Here is a 23,551-nt window from a genome sequence, read left to right as displayed (position 1 = left end):
GACTCCATTCTCAGGCTGTCCAGAGAACGTGGCCCTATCACCCACAAAGGAAACAATATCTCGTTCTACCCTGACTTCACCCCTGCGGTGCAAGCTGCACGCCGTGAATTCCTTCCGGCCAAGTAAATATTTCTGCAAGCGTAGATTCCTTACTCCTTATTGTACCCAGCTAAACTTAGTGTCCCATGAGGGTGTCTCATTTTTTGTGGACGCAAAATCAGCCCTCAAATTTGCTAAACATGTCTGTGGGCCCACTGCAAAGCGACAAGGAGCCGCGAACGACCCTCTGACGCACCGTCTAAGTGACAATGACTGAATGCTGACCTGGGTCACGTAAGATTTGGCTGTGCTAATCTAGCTGCTTCAAATGCCACATTGTCACTGAATGTAGTGCTTAAAACTGTTAATTCGATGATAACAGAAATTGATAGTGGCTTTACTGCCAAGGCACTATCTTCTTTTTTCGTTCCACTATGAGGCTTGTTCACAAGCGTTCTGTATCTACATACTGCTGTATACATTGATTTGTGCCACTGTTGGGGAAGGTAGGCTAAAATGTAAGCTTAGCCACCCTGTGTGAACGGGGGAGTATGCCTATACAACCTCGCCCCCACGGGAAATGTCCCATTCTTTGTAATTTTTCACGTTCTACGTGTCTATGGGGGGATTCAGACACAACCTAATTGGGGGGTTGCTGTGGGTGGGGGGAGGGTGGGAGCAGTTGGGGTTTGGTAAGATGCCAGTACGAATATTATATGCTCAAATTTGTCATGCATTGCACTTTTATTGAGGACCACGCTGGGAACGGCAGTGATCTATCTGTTCATTGCACATGGGGGTGACTAAAATCCTTAAATGGAACATCAGAGGCCTAAACGATGGGAGAAAGGCGGGGCTGATGCACACATTTACAGAGACATGCAATAGATGTTTGTTTTCTACAGGAAACACACATTAACTCTCTGCCTTCAGCAAAACTCAAACATAGCCGGTGGGGTGCAATATACTCTGCCATATATTCAAATTATGCTCGAGGGGTGGCAATATTGATGCGTAAAGGTTTGGGCTGGAGAGAACGTAACACGTACACTGATCCGGATGGTAGATATGTTGTTGTGAATGGTGTGCTTAATGGCAAGTTGGTCACTCTAGCAGCTGCATATGGCCCAAACGTAGATGACCCACATGCACTCCTTGATGAAGCCTTCAAGGAAGAAATTAGACGGGATATTACAGATTATTTTGATACTAACTCGGGATCAGTTTCTACTGACTCGGTACTGTGGGACGCCTTCAAGGTGGTAATTGGAGGACAATGTATAGCGAGAAAGGCTGGAGTCCTAAAGTCTATCAGGGGACCATTACCACAATTGAGGGCCAAATAAAAGACCTAGAGAAACTATTCTGTGAAAACCCCACGCCAGAAACAGCGGCAGAACTAAAAGCTAAGTTGCTGGACTATACGAAAGAGGCACAGCGAGAACTAAAATTCCTGGGTAAACAAGCGGAAGCCAGACGCTATGGTGAGGGTGATAGGCCTAGCCGTACACTGGCGAGACTGCGTAGTACTACCGCAAAAACTGACTACATACACACCATAAATAGCCCCACAGGAAACATCATTGTAGGACAAAAGGACATTTTGCAAGTATTCAAGAACTTCTACGCTGACCTATACACGACTAAACACACTACCACTCCGAAACATTTTGAGGACTTCCTTGAATCCATCGCCCTAGTTTGGTTCGGGGATGTGCACCGTAAATACATGGACCTCCCAGTGTCAGTTGAAGACATAGCGAAAGTGATTAAGGGTTTACCATTAAATAAGGCACCGGGCCCGGATGGGCTCACCACCTTGTTTTATAAAACATATGTGGAGGAATTGGCACCTAGGTTACACAAAGTTTTTGCGGAATCACTAGAATTAGAGATCCTCCCTGCATCGATGAGAGAGGCCCTGATTATTACATTGCTGAAGCCAGACAAAGATAGCCAATCCCTAGACTCTTACAGGCCCCTTTCCCTAATTAATGTCGATGTAAAAATATTCGCGAAAATCATAGCTGACCGTCTGCAACCTCTACTTCCAATGGTGGTCCTGCCAGACCAATCGAGATTTATACCTGGTCGTTTCACATCCCACAACCTAAGAACCATTTTCTCAGTATTGCACTATCTACAACCCACGGTCCATGTGGCTGCGGTGTTCTTGGACGCCACAAAAGCATTTGACTCCCTTGAATGGCCTTATTTATTTCGCATATTACAACGTATGGGCTTCAGCACGTTATTTCTAAATCAAATTCGCCTTCTTTACACCAAGCCCATAGCATGGGTGAGAGTTAACGGTGTAATATCGGACCACTTCGAGATCTCCCGAGGTACACAACAGGGGTGTCCCTTATCTCCTTTGTTATTTGCTATAGCCATGGAACCACTCGCAGCCCGTATACGGCAACACCACACTAGCAGGGGGATAGGCTTTAGTTCTCGTAGTTTATTAATTTCCCTCTACGCGGATGATGTCCCCCTCTACGTCCTGAACCCAGCTGAGAACTTGAACCCTCTGCTACGGGAGTTTATAAAGTTTGGTGGCTTATCCGGGGTGTTTATAAACTGGACTAAGTCAGTGCTGTTCCCCCTAACAGACAATACACCTGAGGTGAAATCGGAGTTCCCTCTACTCTGGGAGGCAGATGAAGTAAAATATTTGGGGGTATGGATAAGCCGAAACCTCCAGAACATTTGGTCCTTGAATTTTGGACGGGCTGTGCTCCGGACATGCATCTATATGTATTAAGCGCGCAGGCCCAATTCTTACATTTCTGGGCATACCCGACACCCTATCAGCCGCATGTGACTGTTGAGCTGGACTCGGTGGCCCCATTGCCTTTGAGTGCGGCGCTTTACCACAAGACTCCGAGACCCACCACAGACATTGACACGGCTAACACACTGCGATGGGTGTGGCGGGAATTGCAGCGGCGAGCGTGTCTCCCGTTACTGTATGCACCAGCCATTCCTCTGAAACAGAACCCAATGATACCCTGTTTGGCAGAAAGTGGGGGTGAGCTGTCCCTGGCTAGCACACCACTGCGCACATTTGCTGACGTGTTCCCTGATGGGAGTTTCAGGGATCCGCAGCCCAGAAATGAAGACTCGCCCGTGCCATTCCGAGACATGTTTGCCTATCACAAGTTGAAATCCTCATGTCGTGCACTCTGGGAGGGATTTCCGGATGAGCCCCCAACATTGCTGGCACTCCAGGATGTACTGACTCGGGCCTCACCCAAAAAATGAGTGACTCGCATTTACACAATCATGCAAGACCAAGCTCCGATTACAACACCCACATCTATGCAACTTTGGAATAAAGAAATACACCCGCCCTTGGATGAGATACAGTGGTCCTTCTGCTGTAAACAATTATTAGAACTCTAACCAAATTACAAACTATGCCTCATACATTTCAAATTCTTGCATAGATATTACCGTACCCCTATCCGCCTACAGAGAATGGGTTTGAGAGATGATGCTAACTGCTGGAGATGTGGCAAAAAAAATGCCACGTTCCTGCATGTGGCTTGGGATTGCCCTTTCTTAGCGAACTACTGGACTGCAGTATTTGACGCTATCAATCAGATGGTCGACAGATCAGATGTCCCAACACCACATATTGGTCTACTAGGCTTGATCACTAACACGGAACCCACTAAGCGCAAACTACATGCATTACTCCTGCTATATGCCAGGCGACAAGTGGCTCTTAGATGGGGTCGTAGGGTCCTGCCAACATTTGCAGCCTGGCTGTCTGATGTTACATACGGACACACACAGCTCGGCCCGTACTGGGAATTGATGCCTACTGCGTCCAGGCCCCGTGATATATGGGAACCATTCCTAAGCTGGGCACGAGCCAGAGCGCCTTCCCCACCTTCCACACAGCATATACCTGGGGTAGTAGGTCCGGTAATTCAAAATACTGTGCATGATTCAGATTCGGACGGTATGGAAAGGCTGCCTCAATTGCCTGCAAATGGAAATGACCTACAAATTGAACGCCTGTTATAGATTTATACCCTAGCAAATTGGCCTGTCATGTATTACTACTTTCCATGTATTATACATCCGTATAAGTGTTTATTATGATGTGCTAACTTGTTCCTCCCTTGTGTTCTCATGGCTTAATCGACATTGGATGTGTTACGGCGTGCTAGATGCATACCTCTGATTGTGATACTGATTACTAGTGCTGGCAATTACCTGTTTTTGTTACTCTGTTCTTGACTGATGCTTCATGTCTTATGTACACCCAAGTACTGTACAGGTTGCATGCATCCTGGCTGTACTATTTAGACCGTGAAGCATGTACTGTATTTCCCTACAAAATTCCATAAACAAAGCCTTAAAAAAAATATTTTTTTTAAAGTTAAGGAGGTAGAGGCATTCATATTTTGTAAAAAAGTATTTTTCTTACCTGTGTTATAGTATAATCTCTTATAGTAGTTTTTGTAGATTTTCTTTCTTTATCTCTTGCAAAGTAATGTTCTTCCTCTGTGTTTGGCCGATAACCTTTAAATTTGTGTTAGTTAATTGTTCATTTTTATAGTGTTTAGTTACTTAGTTCAGACATTTTATTGGTTTGTGCTCTTTTAGTTTAAATTCATTTGTTGAGATACATTTTTTGAATTTTGTAACAGTTACTTTTTAATTAGGTTAATATGTGTGTTGGTTCTTTGTGATGTTTATAATATATTATTTGTTGTAGTTTGTTAAATATATTTGTTAATAATTTTAATTTATACCATTAATAATTGTTGTATTTTATATATATTTACATTTGTTTGTTAGTGAGTAAATGTATTGTATTTTGTGAATTGATATATTTATTTGGGTTAGTAGAATAATTTTATAATTGTTTTAATTATTTCATATATTTATATATGTTGATCTTATTTATTATAATTATATGAAATATGTTAAATAATCAAATCATTGAAATACTGTTTAAAGTTGAATAGTATTATCGATATTTTGATTATGTATTTTAATTATATTTGAAAGTCAATATTAGTGTTATCGATATTTGCGTTGTGTTGCTTTATAATTTAAACATCTCAATATATTTGTTATCAATATGTTTGTAGTCGATTTTTTGTAAACAGTATTTATTAAGGTGATATTTAAAATTTGATATTTGTGTAAATTCTTGTTTAAGTATACGGTGTCGATATTTGGGTGTACAATGTTTTTGTTGCTCGGTGTTTTTGTTATCAATATTTAAACAGAGATCCATTTAGGATATCCTCTAAATGAGCTCCCAGGGAGAACGCCTTAGAAGCCATGGTTCCTCTAACTGAATGGGTGCCAAACTGAGCAGTATCAATATCTGCTTCTTGTATTACCCATTTAATCCATCTGGCAATCGTAGGGGAGGAAATCGCTCTGTGAGGTTTGGTCAAAGAAATCAACTTTTCCCCATGGGGACGAAGCTCATCCGTGACCGTCTCATAAATTTTGAAGATCTGGACTACACATAATTTTGGTGCTCCCTGAAACTCTGGGTAGGACACCAGTCTAGAATTGCATTTCGATCTGCGAGAAATATCAAATGTTACGTCTTCTAGAGTAAAAATCCTACCTGTAATATCCAAAGCCCGCACGCCAGAGACACTACGACAGGATATGAGGCAAAGCAATATCGCCAATTTCGTTGACAGTTGTTTCTTAGACAAATGCTTATTGGGAGGCCAGGATGTCAATAGATTATGGACCATATTCACATCTTATAATACGAAGTATCTAGTCTCCGGGGGAAGTGATAACCTAATCCCCCATAGGAGTTTGCATACCAGAGGATGTTCTCCTACCGGGCGGCCGTCTATAGGCAATGTCCCTCCGAGATTGCTGATCTGAAGGTGTTAATGGACCTGTAGGCTAAACCCTGTGAGGCCATGTTCGCCAAGAAATTCAGGATGTGGACAACCTTCGCCCCGACGCGATCCATTTGTCGGAGACACCAACATACCCATCTAGACCACGCTGATCTGTATTGGTTGGTGGTGATATCCGCCCAGGCCCTGCCGAGGAGTGTTGCAGCTTCCACTGAAATGCCTGGGACTTTCCATTGTTCCCAGTAATCCTCCAAGCCATTAGCCTGAGTGAACCCACCATTATCGAGGGGTGAGGTTTACCCTGGGGATCTTTTAGGAGATCTAGATCTAGGTGTTGAGGGATTGGAAAATCCCTGGAAAGTTCCATCATCACTGGATACCAGGCTTGCAACCTCCAGATTGGAGTGATCACAACCAGATCCGCCACCTGCCTGCTCACTTGGGCCGACAGCAGCGTGATCATTCCACATGGAGGGAATGCATAGGGCTGTTCCAGGCTTTAGTCTTGGAAGAAGGTATCTGTCGCCACCGCTAAATGGGTCTGGCCTCCAGCTGCAGAACCTCTCCTCCTGAAATTCTAGGTGGGAGGTAAACAGATCCATCAAAAATGGGCCCCAACATTCCTGGAGCCGGTTGAAGATGAAGGGGTTCAGTTTCCACAGACTGACGTCTCTCCAGTGACGACAGTGACGATCTGCTATCTGGTTGGCTTTGCCAGGGAGGTGTTCCACCATCAGAGATATGGGGTTGGTTAAACAGTACTCCCACAGGGTCTCCGGGCAAAATCTGACATGGCCTTTGAGTGGGTACCCTCGAGGTGATTGACATAACAGACTGCTGCTACGTTGTTCATCTTTAGTAGGATTGTGCACTGCACCTTGTCCTACGTCCAGCACCTGAGTGCGAATGAGACTGCCATCAATTCCAATTAGTTGATATGAAGGGCTTGTGTGTCGGTAGACCATTTTCTTCCCGAAGACAACCCGCCGCAGCGAGCACCCCACCCCAAACCACATACGTCTGATTCGATCACCAGGTCCGGTTGGGAACCGAAGATCACCGTATCATTCCATGCCTCCATATGGGAGATCCACCAACTGATCTCTTCTCTCACCACCTCTGAGATCGGGATCCGTTGGGAATAGGAGAGGCTTTTCCTTAGATGCATTATTTTTTAAGCATTGTAGTGCCCATTAATGGGGGGGTCCCGGAAAAATCACTTGAATGGAAACCAAGAGCAGCCCCACTATGCCGGCCAGTTGCCTTAGAGTAATCTGAGATTTGGTCAGGGTTCTCCGTAATTAGTGCCTGATTTTGGCCACGTCTGCGACAGGCGAGGGTCTTGGTTAGGTAAAATTTCCCAAACCTATTGGAGTCTTGATATTGGCTCCGGTGCTGCTCTCCTCTGAAGGCTTGTTGCTGATAGCGGATGGACGAGCGACCCACTCCTCGGCCGGCATTGTTAAAAACACGGGGGTTAAATATTATTTGAATGGAGGTCTGTGTCTTATCTAGGGAATTGAATGTGTTAACAAATGTTCCCAGTTCCCGAATAAACGGGTCCCCGAAATGGTTGCCCTGGGCCACTGTGCCCGCCTCTGAAGTTTAGAGATCCCCTAGTTTGAGGTCGAACTTGATTAACCAGGATATGTGCCATTCTGTAGAAATTGCGCCGTTGTTATTCCCCCCAAAAATGATTGCCCTCTGAGCCCAGCTAGACAAGGCTTTGGGGCAGATCAGCATACCCAATGCCTTGGTGTCCTCTGCCATATCCAGGACTGGCAGGACCTGTCAACTCCCTTTTTGGGATCACGGAAGAATTTGGCGAGGAAGGTGGCAATTTTAGCATCTGTTTCCAGGGTTAGGGACACTTTCCCTTCAAAAGACGGCCAGGGACATTCTGCCTTGAGGCAGTCCCTCACCTCTTTATCCAGGGGTTCCCTAAGCCTGTTAGCTATATAGGAAGCAACCTTGGGGGCTGGGAACCATTCCGCAGAACGGGGATGCAGCAGATCATCTGGGTTAATAGGTCTGCCGTGACCAGGCTTGAGCCGAATGTTTGAGTTCAGGAGAGGGGATGGGGAGGGGCGCCAGGGTCTGGACTGTTCTCTGTCACAGTCAGAAGTGTTTGGAGAATCATCCCCGTCTCCTGGGGTACCTGGGGGGACATTAGAGGGGGGTCTCCAGGAGTGTCCTGAAGGTTCCAGGATGGGTTGGGCTTCCATAAACACTTTCCTCAGACGCTCAAAAGAGTCAAGATCTACCCCTGACCCCTCTGTGCGTTTGTGCTTGTCTGGATTGAGCATGGAAGGGTTCCCTGGAGGTAAAGGGGCTCGTGACCCCGCCACGTCTTCCCTCTGGTTGAGGGCTTCCTAGCATTGGGCTTGTAATGCCATAAGTCTCTTCTCCACGGGGGCCACTACCTGTGAAACTGCCTTGATGATGGATGCATCCATTACTAACCGTGGGCGCAAAATCCGTTTGCGGAATTTGCAGATTTTTGGCAATTTCACGGCCGCGAATCCCACGAATTTGCCCTAAAATCCGTAAATTCGCAAGCTGGCGGATTTTTTGGGTTGGTCGCGCTTGAAAAATACAATATCGCGCGCGCGGCGTTGACTTACCGTGATTCTGTGTTCGCCGAGTTGTTTTTCGTGTGCTGCGTCATTTTGGATCTTGCTGCGTGATGCGCGAGAGTTTTTCGACCGCGATTACGTCATCGCGGCCTGCCATCTTGCACAGCGAGAGTTTGACAACGCGAGTACGTCATAAGGGCCCGCGATCACGCATCGCGGGAGGAAACAATTGCGAACACGTAGATGCGGCGCGCAGCTGACTTCCGGCGGGAGATTTGTTTGTGGCTGCTGCCGGATATTTGTATTTTTGGACTTTTTGGACTTTGGAGTTAGGATCACTTTTGGATTTGAGATTTTACAAGTAAGTTGGTGTTGTTTGTTTGGGGGCATTCCAGTTGCTGCAACTACAATTTTAAAACTTTTTCACAACTTAAAAAAATATATTGTGGGTAGCCACAGTATCCAGTAGGCCCAGGGTTAGTCATGGGTGCATGATGCAACTGTTTCTGTGAGTTTTTTTTAACTTAAATCTTATTTACGTCATGGAATTTTAGATCACTGTTATATGTGGATTTTTTATTTGTTATTTTGGGGTGCCTGTAAAGCCTCACTAGCCAGTAGGCCATGGGGTAGTGAGTGGTGCATGTACCAAGTCTTTCTGTGGGGTGTCTTGAATTTAAACATCATTGAGGGCATGTATGGCATTGGATTGTGGTGATTTTTGTGTGTTTTCCGACTTTTTGAGTGCTGTTGGGGCCTGACTATGTGGGTGGGGGCCATTTTGAGGCCTGGTCCAGGCAGGGCCTGGCCATGTGGTGGGGGTCAAGGGGCCATTTTGAAGCCAGGCAGTGTGCTCAGGCCTGCACCCAGTTTGCCTTGCTTTCAATCATTATGCCCAGGAGTACTCAGTGGTCCATGGACCTAGTCTTTCTGTGGGGTGTCTTGGATTTAAACATCATTGAGGGCATGGATGGCATTGGATTGTGGTGATTTTTGTGTTTTTTTCGACTTTTTGGGGTGGTGTTGGGGCCTGGCCATGTGGGTGGGGGCCATTAGAGGCCTGGTCCAGGCATGGCCTGGCCATGTGGTGGGGGTCAAGGGGCCATTTTGACGCCAGGCAGTATGCTCAGGCCTGCACCCAGGTTGCCTTGCTTTCATCCATTATGCCCAGGGGTACTCAGTGGTCCATGGACCTAGTCTTTCTGTGGGGTGTCTTGAATTTAAACATCATTGAGGGCATGGATGGCATTGGATTGTGGTGATTTTTGTGTGTTTTCCGACCTTTTGGGGTGTTTAACTGATGTTCCTCTGGCTTCCTTTGCTTTTAGGTGCACAAGAGAACCACCAATGCCAGGAAGAACTTTTAGGTGCACAAGAGAACCACCAGTGCCAGAAAGAAGTCCTGCAGTGGTGTGTGCAGCACAGCGTCACGTGTGGCCACAAACAACTCTGCAACTCGTGCAACTGCGGCCTGCTGTTCTGACATCTGAAGAAGATGGGCCCAAAGAAAGGTGGCCGTAGCGCCTCTACGAAAAAAGTTGCCACTGCCAGTAAGAAGGAGCAGAAGAAGCAAGTGGCACCACCTACCAAGAAGACTAGTGTGCCCACAGACACCTTTTTTGGGGGGGGAAAAACTATGCCTGCAGCAGCAGCGGTGTCTGCCGGGGACCAAGCTGGGAGCAGCACCTCCGCTTCACTGGGCTCAGTGTCACCACGCCGAGTTAGGTCCAAGCACATGAGTGTTGCAGAGGCAGCCATTTTAATTGTTCAATCACCATCGACCAGTGATGTTGGCTCATTGCAAGAAAGTAGCATCCAATCAACGCCGGGTGTAACTCAGCTGACGAGTGTTCAACAACCACAGCTGCAACGACAACCACAGGTGCAACTAGTACAAGCGCAAACACATGCGCAAGGAAAGGCGCAAGTACATGCACAAGGAGAGGCGCAAGTACATGCGCAAGGAGAGGCGCAACTAGAGGCGCATGGAGCGGCACAACTGCCCACAATGCTTGTTCCTCCAGAAGTAGGAGCACATCAGGAAATTGAGATTGAAGCGGAAGTATCATCCGAGGAAGCCACTCCTCCTGATGGTGATCCATTGTCTTCCAGATACCCAGCAAGAAAAAGGTCAAGGAGGGCTACTACAAGTTCTTCTTCAAGTCCCCTTCCTTCTGATGATCTTGATGTTGATTGGAACCCACCAATGGAGTCAGAGTGAGGCACGCCATGAGCCAAGGTAGCTAAGCCTAAAAGGAAGGTTCCCGCAAGGCTCCGACTTATGGGTGATGACGACGAACAAGAAGTGTTGTATTCTGCTGCTGATCAACAGTCTGACGACGACACCGTCATCACTCCAGCCCCAGTGGGCATGCAGCAAGACATTTTGACCCTATCCCGAAATGCTGCTGAGCGGAATGTGGGCGGCGTGGCACTGGTACCACCACCAATGCAGTTAACTACTACACCAACACGACCTACAGCTTCCATATTTTCTCGTCAGAAGGTCCGGCACGGACCTCCATCCAGCTCGACCTCCATTACCTCAAGTAGGGGTGCTGTAAGTGCACAACAGAGTCAAATTCAGCCACGCCCATCCTCCACTTCATCTGGCATTGAAAGTAGCACCTCCACCACCAGCATACATTTCCAGTCCCCAGTTTGGGACTTTTTTGGTGCTAGCAAAAAGTCGGAAAACATGGTCGTTTGTTCGATTTGTAAAGCTGTAGTTAGTCGGGGTAAGCTTGGTACCAACTATGGTACCATAGGACAGAGAGGTCATCTCCAAAAACACCACACTATCATTTGGGAGGCACACATGAGCAAGATCCGGGAAACCACACGTACAACAAATCCAAATGTATCCATTCATATTGCATCTGATGATGACGAGGGGCTGATCGTGCAGGGGGGAAGTGAAGAAGCGACAGACATTTTTTCTGGTACACCCAGTACCCTTGGCAGCAGCACTGCAGTGGTAGTGCCCACACCCTCTGCTCCAGCAACATCTGTGACACACTAAGAGTCGGGGAGAGACACCAATGCGAAAAAGTACATCAATGAGCCTAACTGGTTTGAAGAAGTCTGCATCATCATCACGTAAAATGGTCCAGCCCACCATTAGAAGCCTGTTTTGGTCGGATGCGCCCAACGCAACCACCCAACGGCACATCTGTATAACACAAAGCTGGCTAAAATGCTAGTGCTGGACCTTCTCCCTTTTTCTTTCGTGGAAGGGGTGAGTTTTCTACAATTTGTGGCAAGTTTACCCTAGATGGAAGGTTCCTAGCCGGTCCTATTTTGCCAGAGTTGCTGTTCCAGCACTACATCAAGATGTGCTCGAGGTGATTGGCCCAGCTATTCAGAAGAGTGCTGTTCACACTATCCACCTGACAACAGACACGTGGACCAGTTGCCAAGCCCTTGATTACATGTGCATCACTGCACACTGGGTCTCTTTTGCAGGGGTTAAAGACAAGTTAAAAGCAGGTGTTGACACAGACACAGTTTTTCAAGCTACTCGGAAACATGCAACAGTAGCCATGTTTGCCATGGAGAAATCTCATACTGCACCTAACCTTTTGGAGGAGTTTGACAGGAAGGTCTATGAATGGCTGCATCCAAGAAATCGCATGATTGGTTATGTTTCCACAGATAATGGCAGTAATATAGTTAGGGCCATGAATGATGGTGGCTATTTCAGAGTGCCGTGTTTGGCGCACAGTATTAACATTGTTGTGCAAGATTTCTTGAAAAATAAAATCACAGTCAGCAAGTTACTGACCACCTGCCGAAGAATCTGCACACATTTCAGCCATTCTTTTAAGGCCCGGAAGAAGCTGAGGAACATGCAACATGAACGTAGACAGCCAGTCAAAGGACTCATCCAGGAGGTGGCAACACTTTGGAACTCAACCTTCTACATGCTTGAGTGTCTGTCTGAGCAGTGGGGGGTAATACATGAGTATGTCTATGAACTGGGTTCTACTATGAAAGACATGAGGCTAGAGTTGGAGGAATGCAAGCTAGTTGCAAGCCTGACAGACATGCTTCGTCCTTTTGAGGTCTTCACGCATGAAGTCAGCAGGGAGGACTGTTCTTTGGGCAAAGCTATCCCATTGTTGCGCATGCTAGAGCACCAACTGAAGGCGGTGCCTTCAACGTTCCAAGATGATGCTGAAAAGCAAGACGCATATCAGTTGGCGGAGAGGTTATTAAGCTGCCTAGTTGACAATGAAAGGCTTAAAGAAATACACACAGAACAACATTACATTTGTGCCACTATTCTTGATCCACGGTACAAAAAGACTGTGGCCAGCAAAGCATTCATTCCTTTTAATGAAGCGGATATTTCAAAGTACAAACATTGGCTAGCTCTGTCAGCCACTCGGTTCGATAAAGAGCGGCAGAACATTGAAGGAGCCGGCAGAAGTACTACTGAATCAGCAGGCCATCCGGCGTCAAGTTCCACTTCTGAATCTGTGGCCGAAGGGAGTCACTTTCCCTCACAGCCGTTAACGACACTAGCAACCGTATCATCATCCTCACCTGCACCAGGCACGGCCATAATATTGTCGGAAGCGGATTGGCTAACTCATCAAGGGTTTGCTCGTTCCAGTGATGCATAGGCCACAGAAGGTATGCAAAGTGGAGCAACCCTGGAGAATGTAAATGTAAATGTACAGGAATTTATATAGCGCAAATCACCAAGCGGTTTCTAAGCGCTTGCTTAGGGAACCCGTCCTGGTATTCCCCTGTGAGATAACCCCAGCAGGGTATCCGCAAGGTGAAAGCCAGGCATCCCGCCGCGAGGGGCTGTTGTGGAGATTAAGCAAGCTATTGCCCAGAGTCGCAGAGTGTGAACCCGTGAATCGAGTAGGCACCGGAGCGAGAATTGTCGAGTCCATGGACATTTTAGGACTCAAGACCCCGCCGAGCCGGGAATTGAACCCCGGTCCCGGGCTGACCTCTGCTTCCAGGTCTGCCTCCTCTAACCAGTGAGCCACACTTCTCCTTGAGTCGATGGTGCAGGCCTATCTGGATGACCCAACAGAGGTCTTTGTTAATCAGAACCCATTGCTGTATTGGTATAGGAAAAGGCCTCTAAGGCGACTGATCACTAACCTGGCTCTAAATTATTTGTCTTGCCCACTCGCAAGCGTGTCTTCTGAACGTGTTTTCAGTTCTGCTGGTGCCATTGTAACTTCAAAAAGGACCCGCCTCTCGCCCAAAAATGTGGAGAGGTTAACACTGATCAAGATGAATCAGCACTTCTTACCACCAGATTACAAAATACGTGAATGCACGCAGGAAGAAGAGGACACCGACTTAGGTGTCGAAAGTTCTTCTCTGTTAGCTGACCTACTCCCGTCTCAATTCATAGAGTTTGAGGACGAGCTCTACTTCCCTGACACCGGGGCCTGAAAAATGACTTCCTTTTTTTTCGTCCTTATTCACTTTTATTCCTGTGTGTCTTTCAAAACTCTAATCACCTAATCACAACAAGTCCATCAGCAGCACTGTCTTCATCTTATTTCCTTATTGATTTGAAGGTGCCGCAGTCTGCCTTTCTGAGGTTCACAAGTTCAAAACTCAATCATGCTCCTCTAGCCTCCTCCTCCAGACTCCCCCAATCCATTTCCCTCAAGGCAGATGGCTGGATTACGCAGAATAAAGAAACTTTGTCTTCGTAGACGAGTACCCTCAAGTGGGACTGGAATTCCTGACTACATGCTTGCTGATTGCTGACAGTTACTTCTGAAATTGACAGGACAGGCTGCCCTGTGGACCTTCAATTCCAGAAGAAGATGCGGACAAAAAGTGGAACAGGTAATGAATAATGAGTAGAAGATTGTAATTGTAATTTCTGTTTATATAGCGCGTTATCACCAATGGTCTCTAAGCGCTGTGAGAGAGGGTCTGCCGTTGGTTGTGATGAGTAGAGGGTACGCTACCGTGTGCTCCAAGCCTCCTGAAAGAGTCTGGTCTTAAGTTTTTTCTGAAAGGCAGCAGGGAGTGTTCCTTTCGAATGTTGTCAGGCAGCTTGTTCCAGATCTGTGGGATGATTGTGAAGAAAGCTCTATCTCCAAGGGAGGCCAGTCGGGAGCGAGGCAGACCAGGAGCCTGGCGTCTGAGGAACAGAGCACTCTGCTAGGGATGTAGTTAGCTAGGCTATTTTTGATGTAGCTATGGGCCTGGCCAAAGATGGATTTGTGTGCAATGCAGAGACTTTTGAACTTTGTCCTTTGCCTGATCGGGAGCCAGTGGAGCTGGCGGAGGAGAGGAGTGGCGTGCGTGCGTCGGGGTACTTTGAAACCAGCCTGGCCGCATCGTTCATTACAATTTGAAGTCTGGCCAGTGTATTTCTGGAAGTCCTAGGTAAAGTGAGTTCCCATAGTCCAATCTTGATATTATGAGTGCTACTACCACTTGTTTCAGGGTATCAAAGGTGAGGAGGGGGGCCAATTTCCGCAGCTGCCTCAGAAGGCTTGAGCAGGCGCCCACTATTGCTGACACCTGTTGGATCATGGACAGTTTGTTGTCAATCTTGATGCCAAGGCTTTTGACGGCCACGGCTGGCTCAGGGTATTTGCCTAGCTCTTTTGGCCAGAAGAGACTGCTCCATGGGTTGGTGTCTGTGGTGACGGCCAACACCTCTGTCTTGTCGGGGTTGATTTTTAGGGAGTTGACCGACATCCAGTTGATGGTAAATTTAAGAAGGTTTTGGACTCTGGCGTGGGCTACTGAAGAATTATCAGTGCATGCAGTGGACAGCAATGGCTGGCTGTCTCTGATTAAAGCAATTGCTGTTTGTTTGTTGTACGTGAAATGAATCATATGTCTTCTGTTATTATTTAATCTTTTACACACTAAATGTAACTCAAGTGGTTTGAATAAAATCCATGGTGGGAAAGGGGGGTTTGGGCCTAGTTGCAGACAGCGTTTTGGCACGATATTAAGTTAGGCCTAGCAGTATTGCATGTTTTTGGCGGGCTGCTTGGGGGTGTTCTAGATTTTTGGGGGTGGGTTGAGGGATCTGGGAGCACTGCTGGGAAGGTCTAATTTTGATTGCAAGTGGTTTAAGAAAATCCATGGTGGAACAGTTTTATTTTTTTTAGCAGTGTTGCATGTTTTTGGGGGGCTGTTTGGGGGGATTCTAGATTTTTGGGAGTGGGTTTATGGGTCTGAGTGCACTGCTGGGAAGGTCTAATTTTGATTGCAAGTGGTTTGAAGAAAATCCATGGTGGAAAAGGGGGGTTTGGGCCTAGTTGCAGACAGCGTTTGGGCACGATATTAAGTTAGGCCTAGCAGTATTGCATGTTTTTGGGGGGGGGGGGGTAGATGTTTGGGAGTGGGTTTATGGGTCTGGGAGCACTGCTGGGAAGGTCTAATTTTGATTGCAAGTGGTTTGAAGAAAATCCATGGCGGAAAAGTTTTTTTTTTAGCAGTGTTGCATGTTTTTGGGGGGTTGTTTGGGGGGGAGGGGCTCTAGATTTTTGGGAGTGGGTTTATGGGTCTGGGAGCACTGCTGGGAAGGTCTAATTTTGATTGCAAGTGGTTTGAAGAAAATCCATGGTGGGAAAGGGGGGTTTGGGCGTAATTGCAGATAGCGTTTTGGCACGATTTAAAATGAGGCTTAGCAGTAGTGCATGTTTTGGGGGGCTGCTTGGGGGTGTTCTAGATTTTTGGGTGTGGGTTTAGGGGTCTGAGAGCACTTCTGGGAAAGTCTAATTTTGATTGCAAGTGGTTTGAAGAAAATCCATGGTAGGAAAGGGGGGTTTGGGCCTAGTTGCAGATAGCGTTTTGGCACGATTTAAAATGAGGCTTAGCAGTAGTGCATGTTTTTGGGGGGCTGCTTGGGGGTGTTCTAGATTTTTGGGGGTGGGTTTAGGGGTCTGAGAGCACTACTGGGAAAGTCTAATTTTGATTGCAAGTGGTTTGAAGAAAATCCATGGTAGGAAAGGGGGGTTTGGGCCTAGTTGAAGACCGCGTTTTGGCACGATCCGCAAAAATCGCCCATAGTTACTAGTAATTAATACTATCCTTGAAAAGGAGACTCAGAGTACTCACTTTCGAAATGATGATTATATGTAATACTGTCACCTCTGAAACTGAAAGTGTTATTTTTGCACTACACAGCGTACCTTATATTTTTTTCACCGTGGTCAACAATTACAGGCCGGCTTTTACCCTGTGCCATGGAACAAATGATTAACTCAGGCTTACCATTAGAGATCCGCAATTCCGTATCAGGCAGGCAGTGGACAGTGTGTCTGGTCACCAAGATTGATCGACGGAGCGTCCGATGGAATGGAGGAGTACCACGAATAAGAGGAATGGCTGGATGCATGCAACATCACAAATTCAACAGGACAACTACAACATACAGTTACAGTATCCTCTTAACTTCTCCTTATCTTTTAAATGTTATTGTTGTGAACTTGAACTTCTACGAGTGAAACTCTGTGCGTTTGTTTGCTCTCTGCTTGAAATTCATCCCTCCAGCTATTTGATAAGTTTCTTTGCTATTTTTAAAACTAATTTAATGTACTAATAACTATAAGTGTTTATTCTCTCTGAGGGCAGAGAGGCAAGTGAAATTGCGTAATTATAATTATTACTGCAGCCCTGTACTGTCAAATTGTTTCTTCATAGTTACTAGTAAGTTGTAGTAAGTACTACTTTTCAGTAACCTAACCATCCATTTAGCAAACAACTTCATGCATGCAATAGTGCACTTCCTTTATGTCCCTTAAAAGATTTATGGATATCTTCGAATCCAAAGATTTGTTTTTCTTCATTTGATGTTTGTCCATGCTGTGGTTTTTTTCCTCTCTCCACAAAACTTTCCCAAAACCCCCCATTCCCATCCAATTTTCAAACCCTATCCCTCTTCCCCCGGGCTGTGTGGTTTTTCATTGAGGTGTGACTAAATGACAACAATAAATTCCACACACTTGCTGGGGAGGATAAGCTCAAAGCAACAGAAAAATCATTCTAATCAGAATTTCATGTGCGCCATCGTGGATTGATCATCAACAACATCCTCCTCCTACACGTGACGAATCGAATGCTTAATGCTTATTTTGCTTTGTCCTTTGCCTTAATACTATTTCTTATAGTAGCCATACTCCACGCAACTAATACTTAGTTATCTTTTGAATACTTTAGCACTGCTTAGGCTCCAATTTATGGCACTGTTCTCTACCGTACTATCTATCGTACTGTTTCTAATGCTACGCTCAGGCCACTCAATGTTTCATTTCTTTTTTTTTCATATGCTGCTACTGCCAGTGTGTACCACTACTACTACCAGCACAACGATGATATTTCAACAATCCAGGATTCAAGTCAACACCCAACCATAATCGCCATTTGCCATGCAGCCAGCCCTGTGCCTAGCCCTATTCTCAGACACGAATCACCGGTAAGATAAGCATTTTGGGGAGGTAAGATAATGGGCTAGGACTCGGAGGAGAGACTGACAGTCTCACAGTAGTACTAGTAAAGTACTAGTAGGGCAATTGAATTCACTAACTCTGTTAGTGGCACTTTTGTACATGTTTGGGCTTTTAGATAATTCATGCTGGTAAGTTTGAAGAAAGCAAACGTACAGTAACCCCCGCCCACCACCACACAAAATAATATGAACGCGTATACTATGTTTAAGTATGTAAAAAAATGAATATATTTCCCCTAACAAAAATAAACTAACCCAACCCACCCCCCTTCCTAACCCCAACCAATGTCCAAATGTCCTTCAAGTCCCTTTCCCCAATGCCCAATTCCCACCCCCCAACAGTCTTTAAAAAAGGGGCAAGGGAAAGTCACTTCCTCCGGCGGAGTCCTCCTGTGGACAGGTCCCGCACCTCTTTGCGGAGGTCCCGGAGCTGGCGCTGGGGGGGGGGCAGCTGTTGTTCTTGCTGCTGTGCGGCGGTAGGCTGTCGGGCCACGGCGCCGTTTCGCTGGAGGCTGCTGGCTGGTAGACCCGGGGGCACTGAAGGAGGATGCAGTAGTTGCCGTCTCCTCCTGCTCCCGAGCCCACAGCCGCCGATATTCGACGCAAATGGCCTCCAGCTTACGTGCCCTGGCCCGGACAGCCATCTCCTTGCGGGTGAGCTTATTTGGAGCATCTATATGAAGAAAGAAAGAAAAATACTGTAGCCAATAGTCTTTAACATTAAGTCAAAATAATTCAACAGAAAGTTGTCACAGTAACACTAGCAACTTGCAAGCACAGTATAACATTTTGGCATGTATCTTTCCGCAGTCTTTGTAGGCCTGTGACATTAGTGGGAGTTTCAGGAATTCTACTAGCAGCACCATGGACTCGCTACTACATAGTCAGAGAGTCAGAGACTACACCAGTCTTCTTCTTTTTTTACTCTTGTTTTGCAAAAGAAATTACTTGTACGTGAACTTAAGGTAGCCGGCATAATGCCAGCTCACTCCGCTTGCACCCAAGAAAAACAGACACAAGCCATGATGACGCAGACTCGCATTACTTTAAGCAGTATATGCAGGTGGGGATAGGAAGCTCTTACTTTTCTATAAGGGTGGCACTGGCCATACTCGGTTACATCAAGGGCTACTGCTTAATGTAATTTATATTTCGCACTGCCCCCCCGGGCCTTGACTACTACAAAAGGAAAATGAAGATTATTCATTTCTGATCATATATCCTACTGATCACATGATCTTTGCTTCTATGATGGATGACTTTAGGTGCTTTGTTTTGATAGATTGGGTGAACAGCAATAGTCCACCCATGACACAGCTGAAAGAAAATTATTAACATAGGGAGTGAGTGTGGTGGTACCCATAATTGCCCGAGGAAGGGACTTGATATAATGTCAACTATACAATACGTACACAATATATGCTGTGCTTGCAAAGTAAACTACTGTACTGTTAGTCAAGGGAGTATTTAAATGTTATGAACAATCACAACTTCCACTATTTGGATTTCCTCAGTAACACTGTTCATCCACTGAGCGTCTGCTCTAATACATACACCTCTGCTATCTATGAGGAAGAAGATGATACCATCCAGGCTTCCAAAATAAACGTCTATCATTCCTCTTAATGTCTCAACTTGTACCAAGTTTACTTTTTCTCAACAACCAACTAACACCCTTTTCATTTTATTTGGTAAACCACCGTCTTGACTTGAATTTGAGTTTGACCCAAATGATATATTGCAATGCACACCACACATGCATTTTCTGATTCACCCACACAGGCAGTCATCTTTTCTTTCTCCTACAACCATCCTTGCTTCAAGCAGCCATGCATCTGATTCCTTCCTATCAGCCACCTCTGCCTGCATTCAAAAACACGTATCATTCTTTACAGTCATAAATGTTATGACTCGCTCGTCCTTCCTTTCACCCTTCTTTCCCTTTTTGTTCTTCACATCCCTCAATATCATCTGATATGACTTGCCTTCACAATAAAAGTTTCCCAGCTGAGTTGAAGTCAAATAGAGGGGGCCATTGCTTACCCGAGAACTACCGCCGCTAATGCTAATACTAAGTCAAGGTTGACTGTCTTCTCCGTGATTGGCAAAAATGTAGTTCTAAATAAGTAACTGTTCTTAACAGTACAGTGTACTTGTACAAGTGTACTGTCTACTGTACAGTACATCATACACTCCTTTGTGAGCCTACTCTAAAATGTCAATAAGTAAGGAGTATAATAACTTACCACCGTCCGCCGCTGCTGAGCCATCCCCCTCAGCTCCTCTTGGTGGCACCGCCGCACCCGCCCCTGGAGTGGACCCCTCCGCGCTGCTGGCCCCGGCACTGGTGGTGGGTAGTGCTGCATCCAATGTTGTGACGCCTAGAAAAAATGTCATATTTTTAGATGCCATACACCACCCCCTATTTTGTCTCGTAATGGAAGAGAAAATGTTAATACATATACAATTTTTAATTATTGGGACTGAAGAAAAGTCACGGTTTTGGGGAGGGTGTTAACTTATATGCATAGCCATAACATGCAACACTTTTTGGCACAACTGATGAATGCTTGCTTTTTAACGTGCAACATTTTTCTAATTACAGACAGAACCAACTACTCCTCATCACCACCAGGAGGACTTGAAGTTCCACAAGGTGAGGGCTCCCGAGTCCCGCACAATTACTTCTGACTGAGGTATGTGGAAAGTTGAACTGCACCTATCATCAACAATGTCCTATTTCTCTTGTCCATACTTATGTATGTGCAGAATAGTCCCTGAAACACTAGCGGTATGGTATGTGCTACTATCAAATCAAAAAGTCAACTACTAGCTTATTCTTGGTTGACATTTAAATTTTGTTGTTGGAAATTGTCAAAGCACTAACATTAAGAAAATTGGAATACACAGCAAGGGCAACCCAGAGGACTGCACTCAGTGCCTTCAGAGCTATTGCTGGATCAGAGTTTTGTTTAACACCGTTTGCCGACTGGGCAAGCTTAGCTACCCACACAGACCGACTCATAATATTAGCAAATAGTAGTAGCACAGGGAGTGATGGTAGAGAAGCAGGATAAGAATGTAGAAACAGTCTACAAGAAGATCAAAGACTATTTTGTAAAAAATAGTATTAGGAAACAGTTTGGAATAAATAGGAGCTGTTAAAGTTAGGGAAGTATAATTATATTAACAACAGAACAACTTACTGGGGCCAGCAGAAGAGGCTGCAGAGGACCGTTCCTGCCCACTTTCTTCCGCCGGAGTCTGGGGTGTACTCTTCTTGCCCCTGGGAGGTGCTGAATGTGACCCTGAAATAAACACAAACATGGATGATTGTTTTTTTGAAATATTTGATTTCTTTGTCCACAATATAAAATTATCTCGGGGAAACAAATTAACAACACTTGCACTACATGTATTGACCTATCTGATCTGGTCAACTAGGAGGATACTAGTACAGTATTGCTGGATTCGCAGACCGCCTACTTGGAAAGTTATGTAAATCACTAATTAAACCAACAACAAAAAGGTTCTACTACGACTGCCAGCACTCAGCAGCACGCGACGTGACAGACACAGTCCGTCGTCATGATTGCAGACCACTAAAAAACTGTCCTACTACTAATAACAAGTCATAATATACTCAACCTATCAATCCACCACTATATCTTCTTCTTAGTGAGAAGTGTGGCTCAGTGGTTAGAGGCGGCAGACCCGGAATCTGAGATCGACCGTGGACCAGGGTTCGATTCCCCGCCTCGGCGGGTCTCGGGCTCATTAATTCCACGGTCTCGACAATTCTCGCTCCGGTGCCTACTCGACTCACGGGGTCACACTCTGCGACTCTGGGCAATAGCTTGCTTAATCTCCACATCGGCCCCTCGCGGCGGGATGCCTGGCTTTCACCTTGTGGATACCCTGCCGGGGTTTCTCACAGGGGAATACCAGGGCGGGTTCCCTAAGCAAGCGCGGAGATGCCCCAGGGTAAGTCCTGCGCTATATAAGTTTCATACATTTAGTGGCAGCAGGAGTACAAAGGGAGGACTAGACTTGAGTCTCTAATCTCTCTAGCATTACGCAGTTCTGTAAAGTACTACATTCATACATATTCAGGCCAAATGAGCACAAAGTTGCAAACAAGTAAGCATAGTAGCAACGCCACTGAGGAGGCGAGCACCTGCAATCGCAGAAGCTATTTAAACATTATTTTACCTGCAATGTAATCGAATCGGCAGCATTCTAGCTCTTCGGGAAAAACGTATATTAGCAATATAACAGAGCAGAAGAAAACAAAGTAGTTATTAAATAGCTACTCACCAAGGCCAGGGATCTCGCCGGCATAATGCCAGCTCACTCCGCTTGCACCCAAGAAAAACAGACACAAGCCATGATGACGCAGACTCGCATTACTTTAAGCAGTATATGCAGGTGGGGATAGGAAGCTCTTACTTTTCTATAAGGGTGGCACTGGCCATACTCGGTTACATCAAGGGCTACTGCTTAATGTAATTTATATTTCGCACTGCCCCCCCGGGCCTTGACTACTACAAAAGGAAAATGAAGATTATTCATTTCTGATCATATATCCTACTGATCACATGATCTTTGCTTCTATGATGGATGACTTTAGGTGCTTTGTTTTGATAGATTGGGTGAACAGCAATAGTCCACCCATGACACAGCTGAAAGAAAATTATTAACATAGGGAGTGAGTGTGGTGGTACCCATAATTGCCCGAGGAAGGGACTTGATATAATGTCACCTATACAATACGTACACAATATATGCTGTGCTTGCAAAGTAAACTACTGTACTGTTAGTCAAGGGAGTATTTAAATGTTATGAACAATCACAACTTCCACTATTTGGATTTCCTCAGTAACACTGTTCATCCACTGAGCGTCTGCTCTAATACATACACCTCTGCTATCTATGAGGAAGAAGATGATACCATCCAGGCTTCCAAAATAAACGTCTATCATTCCTCTTAATGTCTCAACTTGTACCAAGTTTACTTTTTCTCAACAACCAACTAACACCCTTTTCATTTTATTTGGTAAACCACCGTCTTGACTTGAATTTGAGTTTGACCCAAATGATATATTGCAATGCACACCACACATGCATTTTCTGATTCACCCACACAGGCAGTCATCTTTTCTTTCTCCTACAACCATCCTTGCTTCAAGCAGCCATGCATCTGATTCCTTCCTATCAGCCACCTCTGCCTGCATTCAAAAACACGTATCATTCTTTACAGTCATAAATGTTATGACTCGCTCGTCCTTCCTTTCACCCTTCTTTCCCTTTTTGTTCTTCACATCCCTCAATATCATCTGATATGACTTGCCTTCACAATAAAAGTTTCCCAGCTGAGTTGAAGTCAAATAGAGGGGGCCATTGCTTACCCGAGAACTACCGCCGCTAATGCTAATACTAAGTCAAGGTTGACTGCCTTCTCCGTGATTGGCAAAAATGTAGTTCTAAATAAGTAACTGTTCTTAACAGTACAGTGTACTTGTACAAGTGTACTGTCTACTGTACAGTACATCATACACTCCTTTGTGAGCACACAGGGATCTCCACGCCTAGCAGGTCGAGCAGGTCCAGCTCCCGGT

The sequence above is a fragment of the Lissotriton helveticus genome, chromosome 10 (assembly GCF_964261635.1).
Source record: "Lissotriton helveticus chromosome 10, aLisHel1.1, whole genome shotgun sequence".
In the NCBI taxonomy this organism is placed as follows: Eukaryota; Metazoa; Chordata; class Amphibia; order Caudata; family Salamandridae; genus Lissotriton; species Lissotriton helveticus.
The sequence above is the reverse complement of the archived record's forward strand: the minus strand, read 5'-3'. Positions refer to the sequence as shown.